At 41.6% G+C, this 17,846-nt stretch overlaps 1 protein-coding gene across 7 annotated transcripts in view; it reads left to right on the top strand.

The window, feature by feature from the left end:
* ldb2a (LIM domain binding 2a) overlaps nucleotides 1–17,846 on the top strand; it is a 99,821-nt gene that overhangs the window by 7,704 nt on the left and 74,271 nt on the right. The window lies entirely within an intron of this gene.

The following is a 17,846-nucleotide window of genomic DNA, read 5'->3' on the forward strand; positions in this document are numbered from 1 at the left end:
GTAGATAAAGTGTCTGGTGGTTTCACAATGTTAAACTGCGACGCAAACCGCTGACATGCTTGGCAGCTTTGTCATCTGCAGCTCCTCCCCTCCATCGCTCCATCGCTCCATCTCCAGATTGACGGTCAGGTGATATGACATGTTCTGTAGAATTGTCAATATTCATATTTAGCCTATGACATGTATAAATTTGAACATGTCAGTGGTTTGCAGAAACGTTCCCTGGCAGCCTTTTATCCTGGAGCCTGGACATTATATCTTTAGAGCTCCTCCTCACTAACCTTTTCACCTGCCACACACTCAGAGCAAACATGGAAGCGGGTCAGAATCAAACCTAAGGACACAATAAGTCGTGTGTTGATCTGGGATCAGCTCTCACCTCTGAACTGATAACTGTGCTGCAGCTTTAAACAGCCGTGCTCCTGTGATGATGACACGGGGTCTGTTTCTATCCCAACCTTATTACCTGCTCCATTCATACTTATTACCTGCCCGGCTGTATTTCTGCACCGGGCTGACTGCTATCCCATTACCTTCATTTTACACAACGTGAACCCGCTGTGACCTGGCAATCTAAACAGGCTTTGATGTGGATTTGATGCTATGCATACGGTGTGACCACATTGTTTCTGTGCTGTCGCTCGGGGGGCACTGGCCTCGCCGTACGGAGGCAGCTGCGATGATTTGTGGGGGAATTTGACACTTAAGCGTATGCAAATGAGGCAGCGGATTAACATTCAGAGGAGGAGCTTGGTCGACCTCAGCCGGTGTAAGGCCATTAGCATAGAGGACATTAATATTCAGCAGAAGAGAGCGGGGACAGAGAATAACACTGTAAGTAAAACTACAACACAGAGGGTGAAACAGAAGGAAAACAAAAGCATTTTAATGGAGGCGCCGTAATAATACCCGCAGGGCTGCGTTCACAAACCCTCTGCTGCTGCTGCTGCTGCTGCTGCTGCTGCTGCTGCTGCTGCTGCTGCTGCTGCTGCTGACAGAGGGTCTAATGGTCACACTCTTCCTCAGTGGATAGACATGCAATCAGTAACATTGATTGGCAGGCCATTCATTGGATTCTTGTGTCTATTGCACATAGTTAGTCTCATTCTCATTATTCAAATGGGCCCACAGACCTGACTCATTGGCTCCACCGTGGAACTGGAGGAACTGGAGTGTTCATTAAGGCAAAATCCCTTGTTCCTGTCAGGGCCAAAGTGGATCTGTTCCCATCAGCACCACGTGTCAGATTGACATGAATAGACTTATGATGTGGAGGTCAAGTTGGCACTGAGCTGTGAGGTTCACAGAGAGGGATTAAAGACACCCAGAACACAGCAGGAGATCTCTGTGACTGATAATCTGCACTCAAAAGAAGTTTTTACTTCTGCAGATGTCAGAACTTCAGATAATCATTTGAATTATTGATCAGTCTGAAGATGCTTTCCTCCTTTAATGTTTGTTTTTTTAAAACGTCCAAAAATAGTGAAACATAGAAACTGATGGACAGCAGTCCAAAAACCTTCTTCTGTTCTCCTTCTGTTCTCCTTCTGTTCTTCTTCTGTTCTCCTTCTGTTCTTCTGTTCTTCTTCGTTTCTTCTTCTGTTCTCCTTCTGTTCTTCTGTTCTTCTTTTGTTCTTCTTCTGTTCTCCTTCTGTTCTTCTTCTGTTCTTCTTCTGTTCTTCTTCTGTTCTCCTTCTGTTCTTCTGTTCTTCTTCTGTTCTTCTTCTGTTCTCCTTCTGTTCTTCTGTTCTTCTTCTGTTCTCCTTCTGTTCTTCTTCTGTTCTTCTTCTGTTCTTCTTCTGTTCTCCTTCTGTTCTTCTGTTCTTCTTCTGTTCTTCTTCTGTTCTCCTTCTGTTCTTCTGTTCTTCTTCTGTTCTCCTTCTGTTCTTCTTCTGTTCTTCTTCTGTTCTTCTTCTGTTCTTCCTATGTTCTCCTTCTGTTCTTCTTCTGTTCTTCTTCGTTTCTTCTTCTGTTCTCCTTCTGTTCTTCTGTTCTTCTTTTGTTCTCCTTCTGTTCCTCTTCTGTTCTTCTTCTGTTCTCCTTCTGTTCTTCTGTTCTTCTTCTGTTCTCCTTCTGTTCCTCTTCTGTTCTTCCTCTGTTCTCCTTCTGTTCTTCTTCTGTTCTCCTTCTGTTCTTCTGTTCTCCTTCTGTTCTTCTTCTGTTCTCCTTCTGTTCTTCTTCTGTTCTCCTTCTGTTCTTCTTCTATTCTCCTTCTGTTCTTCCTATGTTCTTCTTCTGTTCTCCTTCTGTTCTTCTTCTGTTCTTCCTCTGTTCTTCTTCTGTTCTCCTTCTGTTCTTCTTCTGTTCTCCTTCTGTTCTTCTTCTGTTCTCCTTCTGTTCTTTCTCTGTTCTTCTTCTGTTCTTCTTCTGTTCTCCTTCTGTTCTTCTTCTGTTCTTCCTCTGTTCTTCTTCTGTTCTCCTTCTGTTCTTCTTCTGTTCTCCTTCTGTTCTTCTTCTGTTCTCCTTCTGTTCCCCTTCTGTTCTCCTTCTGTTCTTCTTCTGTTCTTCCTCTGTTCTCCTTCTGTTCTTCTTCTGTTCTTCTTCTGTTCTCCTTCTGTTCTTCTTCTGTTCTTCCTATGTTCTTCTTCTGTTCTCCTTCTGTTCTTCTTCTGTTCTCCTTCTGTTCTCCTTCTGTTCTTCTTCTGTTCTCCTTCTGTTCTTCTTCTGTTCTCCTTCTGTTCTCCTTCTGTTCTCCTTCTGTTCTCCTTCTGTTCTTCTTCTGTTCTCCTTCTGTTCTTCTTCTGTTCTCCTTCTGTTCTTCTTCTGTTCTCCTTCTGTTCTTCTTCTGTTCTTCCTCTGTTCTTCTTCTGTTCTTCTTCTGTTCTCCTTCTGTTCTTCTTCTGTTCTTCCTCTGTTCTTCTTCTGTTCTCCTTCTGTTCTTCTTCTGTTCTCCTTCTGTTCTTCTTCTGTTCTCCTTCTGTTCCCCTTCTGTTCTCCTTCTGTTCTTCTTCTGTTCTTCCTCTGTTCTTCCTCTGTTCTCCTTCTGTTCTTCTTCTGTTCTCCTTCTGCTCTTCTTCTGTTCTTCTTCTGTTCTTCCTATGTTCTTCTTCTGTTCTCCTTCTGTTCCTCTTCTGTTCTTCTTCTGTTCTCCTTCTGTTCTTCTTCTGTTATTCTTCTGTTCTCCTTCTGTTCTTCTTCTGTTCTCCTTCTGTTCTCCTTCTGTTCTTCTTCTGTTCTCCTTCTGTTCTCCTTCTGTTCCTCTTCTGTTCCTCTTCTGTTCTTCTTCTGTTCTCCTTCTGTTCTCCTTCTGTTCCTCTTCTGTTCCTCTTCTGTTCTTCTTCTGTTCTTCTTCTGTTCTTCTTCTGTTCTCCTTCTGTTCTCCTTCTGTTCTTCTTCTGTTCTCCTTCTGTTCTCCTTCTGTTCTTCTTCTGTTCTCCTTCTGTTCTTCTTATATTCTTTTCCTTTTCTCCTCCTGTTCACTTTCCTACCAGACAAAGAAAAGCACAATTTTTTACATTTTAAAGACTGGAACAAGCACCATTTGATTCAAACGATGGATTATAAAGATCATTGTTAATTCATTGATTGACAAATCCATTAAAGGTTCAGGACCAACTGAACACCCCTCGCCTCACCCAGCCCTACAGTGGCCGATCAAAAGACAAAAGATAAAAAGCCTTCTCCAGGGTCAGTGTTTGATTTGTCCCCTCTGGGCTGCTGTAGAAACATGGCGGTGCTGCTGGAGGATATAAAAGGCTCATTGTGTTTCAGGTGATTATACACAAATGAAAACATCGTGAGGAACATTAGATTTCATTCCTGCCAACAGACTCCTGAACCTGCGCCTTCAATCAATAATTGTAGCTTAACAAGAAATCTATCTTTGGAAGTTTCTCCAAGACTTCTTCAGTGTTGGAAACAAAAACCCAGAGATGTCATGTTAACATCCATGTGATCGTCTCAGATCCCAAACGGAGGAAGAGGCGAGCGTTTCATCTTCCACACGTCAACAGATTTACAAAATAAAGATTAAACTCAGCAGATAATGTTAATTAAACACAATAAAATCAATAACAACACATAAATATCAAAATATCAATAAATGATTCTAAATATATGAAATAACTTACAAACAAACACTCATATTAACCTTCAATACAATTGTTTTTACGGTAACAAACTATATCCCCAACTATTTTAATAATCCATTCATTGTTGTATTGTTATATTAATATGTATTTATTTGGCATGTTTCAGTTTCTTCCAGCTTCTCATTTGAGCTGCTGCTTTTTGTCTCTGTGACAGTAAACTGAAGCATCCAGGATGTTGGGAGTTCCAGTCCCTTTGAATTTAGCACAACCTTGTAGTTTGTCTGGACGCTGCATCAGTATGATGATGGTTCAGGTTTGCAGAAACGTTGTGGTGACTGAACACAAACAATCATTTTGTGTAGATTTTACAGGAATCGGAGGATCAAGTAGTGTTTTGTTCGTGTTAATCGAGGAATCGTGTTATCGTGCTGGACTTTTACTGACATCTTACAGATATGAATGATCCATCTGGAGAGTCAGTTGAGCTGCAGATATTTTAAAGTAAAGCTAAAGTCCAGCTGGGTTAGAAAAACGTGACTGTTCCGTTCATCATCTCATGACAGCGTTGTTCGATTTGAGCCAAACTTCACTTCGTTTGTTGAAATGCACAAAAGAAAACTTTCAGTGACAAACATTCTCCCAGAACTACAGGGCAGAGTGAGACTTTTAAAAAACTATTTAACGCAGACATTTTTTACAGTGTTGGTGTGTGAAACTGGCTGAGAGTAATTACCAGAAAGGTGTTGAACATGGCGGTGGCCTTATCTGAACCTCAGCGCACTGTTGGATTTATCTTCCATCAGGGAAAACAAGCCGCTGTAGGAATCACCGCAACGACTCCACATGTGTCACGGCTGAGTTCACCTGTTTCTTTATTAATGGTGTATAAAACAACTTCAGATCATTAGTTATCAAAAAGTATATCGTCATAATTTCTTCCTGTTCCGTGGATGTTCAGACGTAGTTTTCAGTCAAAGTCTCAGTGATGCAGAAAATCTTTACAGCTAATTTATAGTAAACAGGATCCTTATTGATCGGACAGTGTTGATTATAGCAGAGTAAAACACATTCAAATTAAAGATCATTATTAATGCTCCCTCTCACTCAGCAAACACGAAACAAACACAAGAGGGAAGAATAAGAATGAGAAGTCTATACATCTGTTATTAACTGCTGCAGGACTCACACACGCTTATTGACAAAGAACAGAAATCTGCTTTTGTGGAGCCATAAAATGTTGCTCAGAGCTCTCACACTAAAAACAAAAACATGTTATATTTACATAATGCAGCCAGTCACTGAAAGGACTGAATCACATTAGCTTCTGCCTGCGCCGCTCGCTAAATTAAAGAATAATGCTGCTGAATAGGTGAGCGGACAGCGTGAGAGGAGAGGTTACCGTTCCCTAAAACACTGGTCTCCTCTGTTCACTCAGCTGAAAACCTTTCTGCCTGTTTATCACTTCATCCAAGACCATCAGCGCAAACAATGCTATTTATATATGTTTATATCACATACATGTCATATAGAATCACATATAAACACCTCATCACGATCCATCCTGCAGTCTCTCTGCACCGCTGTCAGCCTGTGCTAGCAAAGATCTGCACAGCGGCAGTCGCTTTGCCAAAAGGGGGCGCTAGAACCAACAAAAACTGAAAGTTCCTCCGAGTTGCCTGAACGCTGAAGCTCAGCTCATCATCAGCTGTTCACTTCGCTGCTCCAGTGAAGAGCTCGGCTTTCAGAAAGGTGAGAAACAGGAAGAGACGACACGAGGACGATCTCTTCTCGTCTTGTTTGAGCCACAACCCAAAGATATTCAGTTTAATATCACAGAGACTGAAAACAGAAAATTCTTCACATTCAGAAGAAATATTCAAATTAATTGATATTCTGAATAGTTTGCAGTTAATTTAGTAGTTGGCAAATAATTAATTAATCATTGATGCTCTAATTACACAAATATGATGTGGCCAGAAAAACAACTCCAGATAACTGTTGATGTTGATCTTACAGTCTGTTGAGTTTGTAGCTGCGTGGCCACAAAGAATATTTGGGGTTTATTCTTAAAGTAAGATTCACGCAATACCTCTTAACATATAACATATAACATGTAACATTTAACATATACATATCATATAACTCACATCTGCTGAACACATTAACAGACACATGATCTCCAGTGTGTATTTACTGACAGAAGTCTCATTTCACCATGTTGCTGCAGTAATGTCACCCTGGACGTGGGATGCTCTGAGAGGATGTTCCCAGAAAAAAAAAAAAACAAGGCCAAACAATGAGCGTCAGTCACGTCCAGCAGGATGCTCGGACAATAGACCCACCTTTTTCCTGGCCCTTTCCCTCGGTTCCTTCCCTCGGTTCCTTCCAGGCTGCACTGTCGCTCAGATAACAGAGGAGACGGACGGGCCTGTAGTCCGTCTATGTCCTGTTGTTCTCTCTCCTCGATGTGGTCAGATAGTCCGTCCTCAAGCGAGGAGGTCACAGGTTGGATCCTTGTTGGGCCGGTGTATTGATGGCGCCTGGGTGAGCGAGGCTGAAACCTTCCTGACGATTGTGTTCAGAACGGTTCATGTTTCCTCAGACGTGAGACACAGCAGTTTAAAACAGTTACCAGACTCGCTGAAGAGCAACACAAACCATTTTTATGTAGATCCGTCAGTGTGTCAGTGAAATCTACAGAACATGTTGGAAAGAAAACATGTTGTATGATCTGTATGAAGCTGAGGTTCAGGTGCGGTCACGTTTGGGAAAAGAAGGTGTGTTCTTGGTCGAAGGAGCAATAAGTGAGATTTCTATTTTCACCCTCCACTTTCTAAAACTACTTTTGGAGATTTGACGACACGACTGATGCCTCGTTTCTCAGCTGTTTTCTGTCTTTGTTGAGAAGTTTGATCTTTGTTCTCGATGGTTGTTTCTAAGTGACGAGATGACAAACTACTCACACACAGGAACATTTTTATAAACAACATTATTCATTTCAGTTCCACCTGTTTCATGACCTTAAATCGCTGTCAGTAAATTAATCAATGTTCTCTGTTGTACTTTAGGTTTCATCTCCCCTCCCGTGGGTGGAGCCGAACACAATGAGCTCGTCCAAGAGATTTAGTCGAGTCTTTAAAATGGAACTGCTCTGACGGCACGTAGCTTGTAGAGAATAGTGTGACTTGTGCTGTGTACCTAAATTCACTCTCAGAATATTTCATCAGCACAGATCCAGTGAACTCGGGAGACACACTGTACTGGAGATTAGTTACACAGCAGACAGCCTCCGCTCGCCGCTGGTTTCTGGCTGTTTCGTCATTTTGCTGATCAGCTGTTTGAATACTTGGTTTTCCTGAGAGGATGGACTTCAGTATTCTCAGTAGGTTCTGAATGGACCTCAGAATGTTACTGGACTGTGTGTGTTTGTGTGTTTGGTCAGAAAACACTTGCTGGTCATGCGTTTGCTCCGTTAATGTTCTCCAGAACCAACGGTCGGTCACGAAGTCTTTGCCAGAAAACCTGCATGAGGCCAAGTTTCTGCTCCACTGAAGTGTCTTTAAGCAAGGCACTGAGTGCTGAACATCATGCTGTAGCTGACCTCTGGTCCAATATCAAGACATGATATTCATTCATGTTCTGGCACTTCAGACTCAGTTTGATGGCATGAACTCAGCCTGCTGAACATTTTGGTCTTAGCTGGTAAATAACGAGTTAGACGCTTTGCAAAGCCCACGACTCTAATATGATCAGAACCAGAAGCTGCTGTAGAGTTTAACATAAAATATGTACCATTGTATATTAATATTATGTTTCATTGTGTACTTACATTATCCTAAAAGTTTCCAACAATCTGTATGTAACTTTGTGTTTTCAGAAACAAAGAGGTGATTAAATCACTCCAAATACAAGTGAACGCATCAGCTGGGAAGGAAAATATTAAAAAGATTTATTATAGTTGTTAAAAGATTAACATGACAGTTGTTAAAAAGCCAACATGTGTTCATCACTAAGTCCTCATCAGGGCTCCAAACAATGAACATCACAATACAAGAGAACAAACATCAGAGCTGCTATAAAGCTGAGGACACGTCACGTTCAGTTCGCTGATGAAGAAACATGTTGGTTTTTAATAATTAACCTCAAAGGCTTGTCAATATTTTCTTCCTCGTTTGATACGTTCTCATACGTCTTCATACGTTTTGATTGTCTGGATCGATTTAGAAGTGAAACCAGTCGTCTCCTTTAACGACGTCTCATCTGATCGTTTGTCACTGACGAGTCAGAACTTTGTGATATTTTACTTTACTTATGTTTCTTCTCTCTCATTTGAATATAAGTTGAATTTAAAGTATTATTTTCTAAATGAAGGTATACAATTCATCAAAACAAATACATTTTTGAATATTGTGCATCATTTTGAGGTTGATCAGGTTTAATGAGCAGCAGGTCCAGATGTGATTACAATAGGAGCTGCAGCCACATCACAGCAGAGCACATTCACCTAAACTGAGCTGAATATCTGAGGATGAGATGAAATCCAGCATCGATCGAGTGTCTTGTTACTCGGCGGTACGAGTGTGTTGATTGTTATTGCTCTGATTAGCTCGGCAGCGAAGAATCCGGCTGGACGGGTAGAATAATGTGAGTGTGTCCGAGTCAGAACATGAATCCGTCCCTTCCTTCTGGTTTGAATTTCTCACGGGAGCGGTGAATAATTTCCCCTCCGTGCTTCGTCATTAATGCTTTTTGTTTTAAGCGTGTTGATGTTGCCGTCAGTGAACACGGTGATCAGGTGTCTCTGCTGCTGGGACTCACCTGTTGGTGTTGGTCTTCAGTCGCTCGGGTGCTTCTTTCACTTTTATTTTTCATATGTAGAGTTAATGGAATTAATGATTTAGTTTGATTCATTTAATCATGTCAGAGTCCAAAGTGATATCCTCAAATAGCCTGTCTTTGTCCAGCAACACTCCAAACCCAAAGAAATTGAATTTACAGTTGTACAAACACAGAAAAGCTGCAAATCCTTTAATCCAGTGGTTCCATCTGAAGGTCGAGGCCCCTCAAGAAGGTCACAAGATAAATCTGAGAGGTCACCAGATGATTAATACGTTACAAAAGACAGACATCACATTTTTCTGCTCCGTGTAATTATGTTATTTTCTTTCTTGTAGTTTTGACAGTTCAGGATAAAAACAGTGATTCAGATGAAACAGAATCACCAAATCATATCTGTGACGTCACATGAGAGATTTTAAATTTTAATGTTCAAGATTCAAGATTATTTTAATGTTCATGATTCAACAAACCCTTACAAACAGAGTTATACAAATGGATGATTGAATAAAGTATTTGCATGACAATTGTCTTTATTGATTATAAATCACCAAATTACCAAAAACGTGTTGATTGAGTGAGTAAAGTTAATTGAATATAGTCACAGAGTGCTTCACAAGTCACATGAATTAAAACACCAGAGCATAAAAGAAGAGATAATAAAATATTAGCATCAACAGATCAGCTGATCGATTGATCATTTAGACCGACTGACACGGAGTGTCAGAGTGAGGACACCATGCTGTGACCCTGCAGGAGGATCCAGGACCGGCAGCTCCTCTTCACACATGTTTTGGACTCTGACTGGTGAGAGACAGAGAGAGAGACAGAGAGAGAGAGAGAGAGAGAGAGACAGAGAGAGACAGAGAGAGAGAGAGACAGAGAGAGAGACAGAGAGAGAGAGAGACAGAGAGAGAGACAGAGAGAGAGAGACAGAGAGAGAGAGAGACAGAGAGAGAGAGAGAGAGAGAGAGACAGAGAGAGACAGAGAGAGAGAGACAGAGAGAGAGAGACAGAGAGAGAGAGAGAGAGAGACAGAGAGAGAGAGAGAGACAGAGAGAGAGAGAGAGAGAGAGACAGAGAGAGAGAGAGAGACACAGAGAGAGACAGAGAGAGAGAGACAGAGAGAGAGAGACAGAGAGAGAGAGAGAGAGAGAGAGAGACAGAGAGAGAGAGAGAGAGACAGAGAGAGAGAGACAGAGAGAGAGACAGAGAGACAGAGAGAGAGAATGGGAGTGCTGCCGAGGTAAACTGGCACCTTCAATTAAAGGTGGGAACTTGTTCACCGACTTCATTTAAAGAGGGAAGTTCTCTCCTGGTGAATGTGCAGTGGCTGTTGGAAGCTGATGACTCTCCCCCCCCTGCTGCTTTCACTCACTCCTTCTTAGCATGATGCTGGGCTGGTGGCTTTAAGGATGATCTGAAACATTACTGTGAGTGTCCTGACGTGACTAAAGTGTCTGTCTGTGTAGTGGTTTGTGTGCTTTGTCAAATCAAATCAAATCAAATCAATCTTTATTTATATGGCGCTTTTCATACAGAAAAAAGTACCTCAAAGTGCCTTACAGAAATAAACAAACAACAGCAGAAAAATAGAAACAGCAAAATAAAAAAAGGAGAAGATAGTTAAAAGAACCCGTCATCTTAAAGACCCTTTAATAGAAACACTGCATGTGTGGTTCAGTTCTGTACCAGGACCAACATATCCTGGTTAATCTGCTCAGAATCAGACTGAGTGATGAGAAATCATTGAGCAGAGGTTCTGTCTCCTCTCTGCATCGTCACCACTCCTTTCTTTTTTCAGAGCAGCTTTCTTTTCTTCAAGTGTTTTTCATTGCTCGGCCTGTTTTGTGGTTGAAGCCGTTATCGAGAGCGTCTCCTTGTTTTCTGACATCGCCGCTGAAGGAAGCAGAACGGCAGGAAGCTGCTCCCTGCGTGTAGACAGGACCGCCTCCTGGTGGAGTTCCCTGTCCTGATTGGATGAAGTGGGCAGGGATGGAAAACGTCTTCTCTCTGTTACTACAGGCGCGGCGGGAGGAGACACGAGTTACTGACCAAACCCTCTGTAACTGTGATTACTGTGGCTACAAAGAGCGTCTAAAGCTTGTTGAAGTAAGAAAATAAGGCTGACAGCAGCTTTAAGAAACGGTTTATTTGTTTATCTCTTCAAAAGATAAAATCATAGTTTGAGTCACATTTTGAAAAAACTCTTAGATTCACAGCGATGTGCAAACAAACATGGAGACAGCGACATGATGCAGGACTCTTATATACATAGTATAAAGTAATACTGACATATACAGTGATGCTGTATCATGATTGTGCAGCCAAAAAAATTAAATTGCATTGAAGTCAAATCTTAACTTTATTAAAACTTTTATGTTTGTTAAATCTAGTTTTGCAACCAGTTTTGTATAGAGACCAATAAATGAACTCTGCAACCTTTTAAGCTTTAAATCACTTTTGAAAATGTGAATAGAGGAAAAGTTTCACATTTTGATTGTGAAATAACTTTTGAGTTAACCTTTCACTGGCGTTTGATTCAGTATCAGTGGATTGAATCGCTTCACTAGCTGAATTAGGCTGCAAAGCATTTGGAATAAACTTTCATTTCTATTGAAATGTGAATTAGCTGTTCACATTTACTTTACGTGTGAAAACCTGAACCGCAGATACTTCAGACATGGAACAAGCTGCTGTAGAAGAGTGTGTCCTTCAAAATCAAGATAATCATGATCGTGCACAGGAAGCGTCATTTTCTCTGGATAAAAAATACATTTTTATTAAACAGCTATTTAAAATGTCAATGGCCAACTGCATACAGTCAAACAAAGACATCCTCACTGAAGATCCTTTCAGAAACATCCAGACACTCTTTGGTTCTGTTAAGCCGTTATGCTCCCCAATAACCTGCGGCTGTTTGAATCTCTGACAAACTGTGAAACTTCCTCAGCTGGGCTGCCTGCTATTCAGGAGCTGAATGGGGTTTCAGACATTGGTAATTCTCCAAGGTCAGGCCCCAGACACGCCCACACTCTTGGAGGCTTTTCTGCTACAAGAGGCTCGAAGCAACAGCAAAAAATACAGACTAACAAAAGCATGCTGGGAAAATGGCTCATGTTTAACATAGAGACATTATGGACTGTTAGAAAGATCGAGTGAGGGAAGAAAAGTGTGATCTTTCTTTATGTGGCTGCGTGAATACACACAATATCTCTGCTGTAAATAGAGATGTATGTATTCTGCATACTGCACGAGTATGTATGAGAATATCTGGGTACAGATGCATGTGTGAAATATCACAACATCTTTGACCAAATATCTTATTTGGTCTCATCAAAACTATTTTAATATTAAATTTAAATATTTGCATGTTTCAGCTTCTTAAAGAACAAAATGAAAATGAAATGCTGGGTGGATTTTTGTAGTTCACAACACATTTCTGGAGCTTCATCCTGAACAACTGAAGTAGATGGTGACTTATTTTAAATTGAATAATAATAACCAAAGAAAAAAATGATAACATGTCTGCATACAGCTTCATACATGTCAGTCCAAGTCGTGCAGTCCAGCTTGTGTAAATCACATGTTCAGATAAATTTGGGACCTCAGTCGTGTGAGACCTGATTATCGTTTCTGTCCCCATCTAGTTTTACTTTTTACTTTTCTAAATGCTGCAGCGCTGTTTTTCAGTGACGCCCCAGAAATGTTTTGTGGACTACAGTCCAGCACCACGCGCTCCATCAGCACTGGACTGAGTGAATAATGAGTGATTTCATGTTCTGGTGCACTTCTCCTTTAAATACACAGATCTGGTTATTTTATGGTTATTATTATTTTTTATTTTGAGTTCTGAACTTTCAGGTGGACAAATTATGATTTACATTTTTCACAATGTTTGTCACATCATGATATAACAAAATCAGAATATGAGATGATTTGGTCTCATATCGTGGCATAGCACTGATATACAGTACAAACAGTTGTTTAATGCACAGCAGAGCTTCTCTTTGTGTTTTCCTTCGCCTCATCGAGTCATCTGCCCATCCGTCCTGTACGGACGTCTCTGCATGCGTGGACTTAACCCTCAGCTCTGTTGCTATTTACTGTGGATCCTCCCCATGCTGTCCCTCCAATCCTCTGGATTTCCTGTAAATCCCAGGGGCCTGGCTGGCGCTGGTGATTTGTGGTTGGCTAGTGGGCAATTGACACATTGATAAATCCCCCCCAGATGAGGTGCGATCCGTTTGAATCAATAGAGCCTTATCGGCTGACGGCCGTCACAGTTGCGACCATGTCGGTTCACCTCGGGTCCCTCGGAGTCGGCCTGATTTGTAGCATTTGACAACAAACACTGTCACGCCACGTGGTTCGTCAGAGAGTCCGTGGGCGTAAATGAAGGCAAGACGTTGTCTGTCAGCGAGCAGCTGCAGAGGGGACGTGAGACAGACAGAAAGAGGAGCTGCTGTAAAGACAGACATGCTCGTATTAAACAGAAGAAAAGGCTGATGGGATATTGGAGGATGCAGCAGTGTAGGCTTCTTTTTCAGATATGTGTCATTTACAAGTTTACAACCTGCCACCACAGACAGAACAACAGAAAGCTCTAACACTTCCTGCAGCAGTGGAGGGATTGAAATTGAAGACAGCATCCACAGCACCGTGAGCTGCAGCCAGAGGATTCATATGGCTTGTGTCCACCGGCGAGGCTTTAGCTGTTCTCCGGCCTGTCTGGCTCCGATCCAGCCTCTCCTCTGTCTTTAGATCCGGGCCAAACCTGGCCGGTCCACGGCTCAGCCAGCCACGTTTTACAACTTGGCGAGATGCTGGCCAAAAGCTGGCCAAAAGCTCCAGTTTGGAGGATTAATGGTCACTGATTCTAAATAGACTGTTCCCTGCGTATAATGGCAAACTAAATGTTTAGAGAAACATTTAGCTTTATTAGCTAGCGCTACTAAATGCATATTTAATTTACAAAATAGGTGATTTGGAGAAGAGCAATGAAACTGCCAAGTGCCATTTGTTTTATTTTGTGAATGCTGAGAATGAATGTTGTTCATGTGCCATGAAATGTGCTTGTTATTCTCAGATGTCTCTGTTGTCTGCTGGAGGCTTTTCAACAGAGACACAAACTAAACCATATCATCTATGTGGACCCTGCTGACACCGCTGTCAACTCTGCTCTTTGTGAAATACACGCTCTTTTTGGGTGGTTGTAGGCCCGAGCCAAATATCACTAGACTGCCAAAACGAACTCCATTGAGTTAGAACAGAAAATATTCTGTTTTGTTTTCAGAAAATACATGAAACTGGAGAGCACAGAGGGGGAAAATGGAAAATGACAGCAAAAGTGAGTCTTATTAAGACCCCACGTTGCACAGCAGTGGTCACTGAGAGGGAAACAGTTTAAATCAGAACGAGGGGGAGGTTAACTAACCCTCTTCTGTTCATCTGAAGAGGGATTTGAGGGAAGACAGTACTCTGTAAAACAGAGAAGTGGGAGCTTAAGTAAAACGCTTTTCATTAAAACAGTAAGAGGAGGCTTAATGAATACCAGAGTCTATAAAACAGAGAGATGGGAGCCCTCAGGATGACAGCACTCGAGAAATTTATCTCCGACACTAAATCCAGGCAGTTTATGTCAAAATGGGGATCACACGTTTTCATGAATCCTCTAACCTGTTTCAGTAGCAGCAGAAGTTACAGTCGATCAGGTGGAACAAACAGAAATGTGAATGTTGGACTTCAAAGATGAAACTTGTAATATTCTGACATCAGGACTTTTGTCATCAGCTGATGTTATCACGCGGCCGCAATTTCTAACTTTGACACAAAACCTAAAAATATTGATGTTTAAACCCTTTTTGATTCAGCAGGGAAAAACCTGACTCGACAATAACAATTCTTTAGATTTTTATTGAAGGAGAACAGAAAAAGGTTTGAGGTTGAACTTTTCTGTGGCTTGGAGCAGAGCGACTGTAGTAAACAAAGAATATCACACTTCTGAAAATGAGTTTTTCTTTCTCCTATGAGAAGATGCTGAGAGAGACTGTGCACGTCAGCTGACTGATGGAGGGAGGAGAGAGTGAGAAGCAGCCGGTTCTGGTCCTGCAGACAGAATGAGGACGGAAACAGTTTCAAATATTCAGAATCGATACGTTTAAAAAATCAATCATCTTAACGACACTATTTGTAACAAATCCCATGAAATCTGAAAAAAAAAATCAGTAAATGTATCCTGTTATGTACTGAAGCCTGATATATGATGTCATCCTGTGCTGTAGGTGTTGGAGGAGGATGGACTCACTGGTACTGAAGTAAAAGTAGAAATACCTCCCTATAAAAACACACGTGCCAATACTTTTGTACTTTTTTTGCTCGGTCCTCGACTGATGGAGCAACAGAAGGTAACAGCAGCGGTTGTTCATCATTAACTCTTGTGTTAACCATCAGTAGAGAAGCAGATCATCATTAACCTGCTGCTGCAGCATGTGTCAGCTTCACTGCTGACGTGTGGCTTCATTATGACCAACATGGCCGCTGTGGGTTATTCTGAGTGGACCTGCTGTAACCAGCACAACACATCTGTATTAGTCCAGGTTACAAAGAGTTTCCTGTAGTTTTAAAGATGAACGTCTTCAGCTGGAACAAACAGACTCAGAGGGATTGTTTGTTTTGGCCTCTTGATAGGATTTGTTGATAATCTGAGAAATATAGGACGATTCCGGCCTCATCCTTTAATGCTGAATACAGATGCTGTTTGTCACCGGATGATTCTGATCTCTGTGTTCTGTTCTTCTTATTTTGTGTCATTAAAACTAGTTGAAGGAGCACAGAGCAGATCATCTGGAGGTGCAGAGTGAGACCACAGAGCGCTGCTGGGGTGTGTGTGTGTGTGTGTGTGTGTGTGTGTGTGTCACTGTCAGTCCCAGGATACTCGCCCCCTCATGGTTCTGGATTATGGGCTGAACTCAATCTGAATGCAGAGCAGCAGCAGTCTGACACTGTGTGTCCGTCTGTGTTGTCCTGGTGTCACTCTCCTCCGTCCATCTATCTGAAATAGATGCACGTGAAACAGACACACACACACACACACACACACACACACAGTGGACAGCTGGTCGGTGGAACAGACGCACACACAGAATACCTCGGCATCCGTTTGTTCTCCGGTGCTGGTGGGTGATGATGAGTTTTTTATGTTCTCTGTCATTTAAACAGTAACACTGGATGAACTGATGGGAGCGCTGTCATTTCTGCTCATGCCACACATGCTCAGTGACACGATGCTGAAGTAACCAGTCGCTGTGTTCTGGCTGGAGAGAAAAGGATGGTCGAATGTTTCAAACATTAAAAGCCTGTAGCTGCTGTACCGCTGCAGTAGATCTAACAAAACTTAAATTGTTTCTGTTTTATTTAGTCAACAACAGTTTTTTTTTATTTTTTTTATCATTGATTATTAAAGCAGAAAGGTAAAAGATCTGCTGCCTCCAGCTGATAAAATGTGACGACTGGCTGCTTTTCTCATCTTCACATCAGTGTGAATGCACAGTCACACAAAACCAGCAGTTTGTAGAGGTTTGTTGAGATTTAATCACAAAGACAGTTGAGAGAATAATCGATTATGAAAATAATCATGAGTGAACGCCCATCATAGTGAAGCAGGGCTCGACAATAAAACTTGTTTTTTGGGCTCGTACAGTCGTGCAAGTTTTAAATATGAATTACACACAGTGTTCTTTCCAGAGCTCTCGATGGACGGCGTCACACTTCCCTCTCTGTTGAGAGATTCAGAACTCACAAACACATTTATGAGCTGAAGCTCGAGGGAATATTTATTTAAGATTAAGATTAAACATGACAATTCATTTTAGTTTGCGTCGTTAATCAATAACTGCTAATACATAAAAACAAATGAATAGGCGTGTAGATGTGTGGGCATGTATCTTATTACAGTTCCCAGTTGGGATACAGCTAATGATTATTCCATCATCAATTAATCTGACAATTGTTTTCACAATGAATTAACTAATTAATTATTTGGCCTTTTTAAATGTAAAAAGGGGAGAACTGCTCATCACAAAGTCTAAAGACTGGTCATGTATTGATGAATGACCGTTGATGATGGTTAATCTGATCACAAACTGATGAAAACTGAAACATCTATTTGAAAACTTGTTCCACATAATCAACCTGTGATTGATCTTTTTACGAAGGATGAATCTTTGTCTTTCATAACTTTCAGTCCACAGCTCAGCTGATCGGTTTGCCACTGACTCATGATCACCTATTGATTGACCAGCTGGATGAAGGTCCAGGTTTTAGGTCCCACTAACATCGTCCTCTCCTCTTCAGATCCGACCGGTGGAGTCTGAGACTCATTGACCTGCAGGCACTCCGGTCGCTGCTTATTGGGCTTGACGCTGCTCGATGGTGACAACGCTAATTGTCAACATCTGTGAAGTGCTAGTCGTCCCTCAGCCCTGCGCCAACGCAACGTAGTAATCTGTCATAACCTGTCGGAGGACATTAGCATCAGTCAGACATCAGGGTGAGGGGGGAGAGGGGGAGAAGGGGAGAGAGGAGGAATGGGGGGGAGGGGGGGGGGAGAGTGTTAGGGGAGTAATTTCAGGGCGAACAGATGAACATGAATGAGTCGACGTCCCTGCTGCGAGGAGACGACTGCAGCTTGTGTCTTGTAACTTTAACACTCTTCAGTAACTTCACTGTTGATAACAGTTCTGCTGAAATAATTACAACAATGAGTAATACTACAGTTACTTTCTGTAGCTGATACTCAAACTACTATTTCTGTTATTCACAATTATTTTTCTGCTAATGATACAGTTACTAATCGGCTGCTATGACTGTTGTCTGAAGTTGCGTCACTTTTGACAATTCAAATAAATCGCCTGCATTTGTTTCATAATACGTGAAAGAATATCACTATAAATCCACCACGACCACTGCTACTCCAAA

The sequence above is a fragment of the Acanthopagrus latus genome, chromosome 18 (assembly GCF_904848185.1).
Source record: "Acanthopagrus latus isolate v.2019 chromosome 18, fAcaLat1.1, whole genome shotgun sequence".
In the NCBI taxonomy this organism is placed as follows: Eukaryota; Metazoa; Chordata; class Actinopteri; order Spariformes; family Sparidae; genus Acanthopagrus; species Acanthopagrus latus.